The following is a 6,858-nucleotide window of genomic DNA, read 5'->3' on the forward strand; positions in this document are numbered from 1 at the left end:
GATTAAATATGAACAGACATTATAAACCCAACAATATGCATTATAATTTTCATTTGAACAGTTATGTCTTTTAAATAAAGTAGGAGAAGAAATGAAAAATACATACAGATAGGGCTTTTTTAAAGTATCTACATATTTATCATTTTTGGTGATTATTTTTTCTGTAGATCTGAGTTCCCATATGGAATCATTTACTTTCAGCCTGAAGAACTTCCTTTTGTATTTCTAGTAGTTCAGTTCTTCTCTTGACATGTTCTTTAAATTTTGGTGTATCTGAAAATGTTTTTATTTCACATTCATTTCTGAAGGACAACTTCACAGGAAATAAAATTTGGGGTTAACTTTTTTGTTGTTTTTTTTTTATTTCAGCATTTTAAGGATATTCCTTTTTCTTCTGTTTGTGTGGTTCCAATTTATCATCTACTATTCATGAAGCTTGAAATCTAAGAAGTTCAGGGTCTTTTGTGATGACAATATGACCAATAGAAAAAGAAGATCTGTTACTAGTAAGACAAGTGATGGTCCAAGTAGTAGAGGACGTTTTGTAGATTGGCCTTTAAATTTAAATAAAATTCAAACTGATAAGTTTTTAAACTTTCTGTTGAGTATGGTTCCAGTCATTTACCAGAAAATTCAGAGAGACAGGCACAAAAAAACAAAGTAGCATTTGGCAAGATGGGTTGCCAATTGTCGCACAGACCTTTAATGATAGATCCAAAAAATATATGTAGTAGAACAGCATTGCAGAGCGATTTTTTCATGGCAATAATGGGCATGCACTATCAAGCTGTAGCCAAAAGTATGATGATCATTCCAACTACAGTTACTTGATGGAAAGGAGGCTTCTGAAACTACCACCATGTTACAAGACAAAGACATTTCAAGCAGTGGTGATGAAGATGCCATTGTCGAAGCAAACCAAAAATTAACAAAGGAATCCAGTGATGTTATCGCATTACAAATATTTGTGCCATTTTTGCTAACCAATTTTGAACAGTTTCAGCTGGTATGGTTTTGGAAATAATTCAGCACTTGGAGATGTTTAAAAAGTTACAGAAGTTTTCATTTTTGTTCCTGCACTTCTTGGTCTCATAGGGAACTTGGAAATGATGTTGGCATCCTGATTATCCACTGCAGTAAAAGTCGGGAAAATGGATTCACCCATTGAAAAATGGAAACTAATAACTGGCAACTTGGCCTTAAAGCAGATTCAGGCAACCATAGTTGGTTTTCTTGCAGCTGTAGCAGCGATTATATTGGGCTGGATTCCAGAAAGAAAATACTACCTTGATCATTCCATATTTTGAGTTCTAGCAGTGTAACAATGACCTCATAACTCTTGCCATATTCACTTGGATAAGTTAGGGTTTTTACTCCTGTCTTGAGACGTATTACTACGTTTCTCCATTATTTGGTGTCTTTTTCTTTGCTCTAACAAGGACAATGTCTCCACTCAGGATGGGAGTCTGTCATAACAGCCATGGATGTAAGTGGCATTGGAGATCATATTCTGGAGACTCACCTGATTAACCAACCCAAAGGTCGTTATTATTCTTTTAGAACATTTTCTGGTCTGGAAGTAAATAATAAGTCTTCCCAAGGTCTACTGTTTTTAGTGTTAATTTTCCTGTACATTTCTCTTTGGATGAAAAGCTGTCTTACATCTTCATAGTGGTATATTTATTTGCTGCTATGTTAAAGGTGTTTACCTTGCTGTGGATTGTTGACTGGATGATCCATCACTTTTGGAGGAAAGGAAAGGATCCAGATAGTTTTTCCATTCCCTATCTAATAGCATTGGGTGATCTGCTCAGGAGAGCTTTGTTAGCCTTAAGTTTTCATTTCTTTGACCTATTGGAGATCAAGATGGAAATGCTGGAAACCAATAAATCCTGCAAAATTGCTCAAATTATCAAGAACAGTAAGACAATCACTTACGGCTCTTTTTTCAAAAATCTCAGATCAGTAGTTTGACTTTTGCCACAGTAATTTTCATTTGGCCCTGATTCAGTTAAATGGCCTTTACATATTTTACAGCAGAAAATTCTCTATCTTCCTAAGCAAGGGGAAAAAAAAAAACTCTTCTAATAAGATTCTGTTGTCTGTCAAAGGTAGAGATTAACAGAATCAGAAGATGAGCCTTGACCTTGAAAACAGCCACCTGCATCTCCCATTCTGTCCATGACATGAAACAACAAACCTGGGGCTGTCCAGGCCTTCAAAGAAAATTCCGGCCACATTCTCAAGATCCTAATCAATAGATTCTCCATTAAGGCAAGACCTATCTATGGTAAGAATATAATGTCAGTGTTAATCGAAGTCACAGTCACTTGGAGTTGGAAAACACACATACACACACATACACACAAACAAACACACACAAAAAACTCAACAATGCATGCTGGAACACGAACGTTTCCTCTCAGTGGTTTAAGGGTTTTCCTTGCCCCTGAGTAACAGCCTTCTTGGCATAATATATGAGAACAATCCAGTAATCTTACTGGAAAGGAGTTAGTTATCAACAGTTTCCTCAACAATATGTATGGAAAAATAAAGAAACAGACATTGGGGCTCTCAAGGTAATGTTTTGGTTCAGATACACTGAGCTTAAGAAAACAATCAGGTTTTTCACCAGGAAAGGCCTTCATTCTATTTCTGTGGAGAAAAATAATCTCCCACCTGCTGCTAAACACACTTAATTGAAGAGATCAGATTGTACTGCTAATTCTTGTGGCATATCACTTGAACTTTTGACTAAGTGTCACTCTTCTAACATTAGTATGGAATTCTAGCTCCTCATGGGAACAGAGGTGCTAATCAAGAGGAATTACTTTGTAATTATATTTTTCATTTCAGTTTTTAAGGTGTGCATTTCCATTTTTGGAAGCACCCTAACTATAATTTCTCAACATGTATTTATCAAAACAGGTTTAATTAATTAACTCTTTGTTATCTGGACAATCCTAAATGTGTTGCCCCTTTGTGGCACTATTGATAGAAATGTTTTAGAACACAGTGTACAAAGCTGTAATCATCAAGTGAAAGTGAAATGACTAAACTACTTCAGCAATTTGCCTCCATTAAACATTGTCCTGAAAACAATATGAGACTGAGTTCTCACTCTGATAACCAGATAAGGAAATAATTTTAATACTTCATGGTAATATGTTTTTCTCAAGTATAAAAATTAAGGATTAGTTTCAGCCATATAATTTATGCTTCTTTGACTTCATGATCACACTACTCTTTCCCTCTTTAGCTGATCTCATTCGGATTTGCCAGTATACCAAAGTGAAAATAATCTTCAAAAAGCTGTACACGAACATATTTTGAGGACACACAATTGGCATTAATGAACATTATCTGAAAATGCTATAGTACTCCTAATGGAGTTGTTTTCAATAGAAGGTTTAATTTTTAAAAAATAAGTCATTTTCACTGCTTTACTTCAACTGAGAAGCAATTTTCATGATCAAATTGGTTTGTAAAAAACAATTCCAGCTACTAATCAGAACACCTGGTTTCTAGTTCCAGTCCAAACAATCAACTAGCTATACAAGCCTGGGTATAACACGTAATTTCTTAGTTTCTCGGTTTCCGGCACAATAAAATGGGAAGATCAAGTGATAAAAAACAGAAAGTCTGCAAACTTCTTGACAGCGCCTTGTATTATAGTCTTCTTTCACTTCTGTTCAACAAACGTTTATTGATTGCCTATGGACGAAATGCTAAACCAAATGCAGGATACAAAGATTAATAGTATGTAATTTCCTTACCTCAAGTAGCACACCTCTAGAGGAAAAGAGAAAAAGAGAAAAATGAATCCATAAGTTTTTCTAATGCAAGGACTGCAACAAATGTGTTAACCAGGGCTCAAAGAAAAAGTCATCAAGGGACAAAGGCAAGAATAATTAATTTAACATGGTAATGGAAAGCATGGTATTTTATGTGAACCAGAATTCAATGTGTTATTCAACGTACAGCACTAAACTTTAGTTTTGCTTTTCAACTTAGAATGAAATGAAATGCTGTATAATGTAACATAATGTAACACAGTGTTGAGGTGACCTTGGTGAAGCTGGAGTATGTTGTAGGGACAAGACTATTTTACCAAAATTTCATTTCCTTCTCCTGGTCACACAACTAGTCTACATTTCCTAGCTCTTTGCTTTAATTAGGAGGAGTAGAGTAACTGAGTTCCGGTCAATGTCTAAGGCAAAAGGAAGACATCTTTTCCAGGTATGGCCCCCAAAAACATTGAATGCAATGCTATTCACTTTCTACTGTTTGCTAGATGCAGGGAATCCAGTGGGTGACTCAGGTCAGAGAACGGTGAGCCACTCAAAGAAGCCAGTGTCCCTGAATGTGTGTGTGGACCAGACCCTCTCCTCAGCAACACACTGAACTGTGACACAAGGATGAAATGAACCTTACGTCACTGAAATGTTTGGATTGTTAAAGCACTTAGCCTATTGGGCTAGTAGAGAAATTAGTAACTTAAGGTGGAGTAATTTCATAACAAAAATTAGATTGTCATTAGGGTAGAAATGGGTGGTGGTAGGAAAGAAATTCATTACAGAGGCAAGAAAAACAGCAACCCATATTGTACAATGGCAAAACATTAACAAGAGAAACAGGATAGGGCAACTGAAAAGTCTGAATGGAAAAGCAGACAAATCCACAATCATATTTGGAGACTTTAATACCCTTCCCTCAGTAACTGAAAAAATGAAATCAAGGACAACTCAAAATATAAAATATTTAAACATTTTTATCAACCAGACCTCACTGAAAGCTATGAAACATCACATCTCAAAATCTAAATAACACACATTTTTCAAGCTAACAAAGTATGTTCACCAAAATACCATATGATGGACCATCAAAATAAGTCTCAAAAAATTTTCAAAGTGTTAGAATAATCCATAATATGGTCTCTAATCACATGGAATTAAATTATGAATAAAAAATCAATCAAATATTTTAAAAATCTCCCAAATATTTAGAAATCAAGCAATGCTTTTCTAAATACCCATAAGTCATAAAAGTTGTAAAAGAAATTAGAATATATTTCAACCTGAATCATAATGAAACTACAATGTTTCAAAATTTGTAAAATCTCTCAGAGAGAAATCTATGCTTTTATATTAATATATTAGAAAAGACAAATGTTTAAAATTGATTATCTAAATTTATATCTCAAGAAGCCATAAAAGTACAATTTTAATAAAAAGAAAATAGAAGGAAGGAGGTAATACAGATAATGGCAGAATTAATGAAATAGAAAACAGGCAAATAATAGGAAACATCAATCTAAGCAAAAAGATTAATAAAACTAATAAACTCCAAGAAAGACTGATCAAGAAGAAAAAAGAGCAGACAATGAAAATTATCAATAAGAGGAATTAATTAGGGATTATCAAAACAGATCATACAGACATTAAAAGGAAAATAAGGGGATAACATGAACAACTTTACACCAGTATATGGTAGAATTTAGATAAAATGGAAACATTTCACTGAAAAATGCAGTTTATCAAAATTAATGCAAGAACCAATAGAAAATCTGACAGTCATTAAACCTGCTCTAAACAAAAGGAATTTGTAATTAAAACCTTTTCACACAGGAAACTCTATGTACATATGGCATCCTGGTATAGCTGTTGAACATTTTAAGAAATATTTATTTAACGCCTTTCAGGAAATAGAGATGGAGAGAGCACTTCCCAACTCATTTTATAAGACTAGTATAACCCTGATACCAAAACCTAATAAAAATATTACAAGACAATAAAATTATAGATCAGTAGTTCCATGAATATAGACATAGACATTGTAACCAAAATGTTACTAAACTGAATCCAGCATTATAGAAAAAGGATAATACATTATTGCCAAGTCAGGTTTATTCCATAAATGTAATTGGGTTTCATATTTGTAAATCAATCAACACAAATTAACACGTTAACAAAATAGAGGAGAAGAATCACATGATCATCTCAATAGATGCAGAGAAAACATGAAAATTTTCAGTAACTATTCATAAGAACAACTCTCGGCAAATATTGAATGGACAGAAACTTTCTCAATATGATCAAGGGCATTTGCAAAAAAAAAATCTACAACTAATATTATACTTAATGGTGACAAACTGAATGCTTTCCCTTTAAGATCAGAAACCAGGTGTGCTGGTTTGAATCTATTATATCCCCCACAAAATTCATGTTCTTTAATGCAATCTTATGGGGGCAGACATATTAGTGTCTTGATTAGGGTGGGACCTTTTGATTAGGTCAATTCCGTAGAGATATGACCCACTCAAATGTAGGTGAGACCTCTTGATTAGACCATTTCCATGGAGGTGTCCCCGCCTATTCAGGGTGGATCTTGATTAGTTTACTGGAGTCCTTTAAGAGAATTCACTGAGAAAAGCTCAGAGAGACATTTTGGAGAAAAGCTAGGAAATGTAATCCAGAGTTTGCCCCCAGGAGAAGCTAAGAGCCGACACAGACCCAGATGCTTAGAGATGCAGACAGAAAGATGTCTGGAGACGCTAAGCTAAGAGATGAAGCCCAGAGTTTGCTCCAGAGAAGCTAAGAGAAGATTCTCAGATGCTTAGAGAGAACTGCTCCAGAAGAACCAAGCAGAGAATTGAGAGAAGCTAAGAGAGACAGAAGCCCAGAGACATTTTGGAGAATTCCATTTTGAAATGCAACCCAGGAGCAAAAGACCAGCAGATGCCAGCCATATGCCTTCCCAGCTGACAGAGGTGTTCTGGACACCATTGGCCTTCTATTAGTGAAGGTATCCTCTTGCTGATGCTTTAGTTTGGACATTTTTATGGCTTTAGAACTGTAA

The 6,858-nt window shown here is 34.8% G+C and overlaps 1 pseudogene; it reads left to right on the plus strand.

The window, feature by feature from the left end:
* Window positions 1-475: 475 nt before the first annotated feature.
* Window positions 476-1,889, plus strand: LOC119545232 (annotated as a pseudogene).
* Window positions 1,890-6,858: the final 4,969 nt, after the last annotated feature.

Source organism: Choloepus didactylus, chromosome 10 (assembly GCF_015220235.1).
Source record: "Choloepus didactylus isolate mChoDid1 chromosome 10, mChoDid1.pri, whole genome shotgun sequence".
Classification (NCBI taxonomy): Eukaryota; Metazoa; Chordata; class Mammalia; order Pilosa; family Megalonychidae; genus Choloepus; species Choloepus didactylus.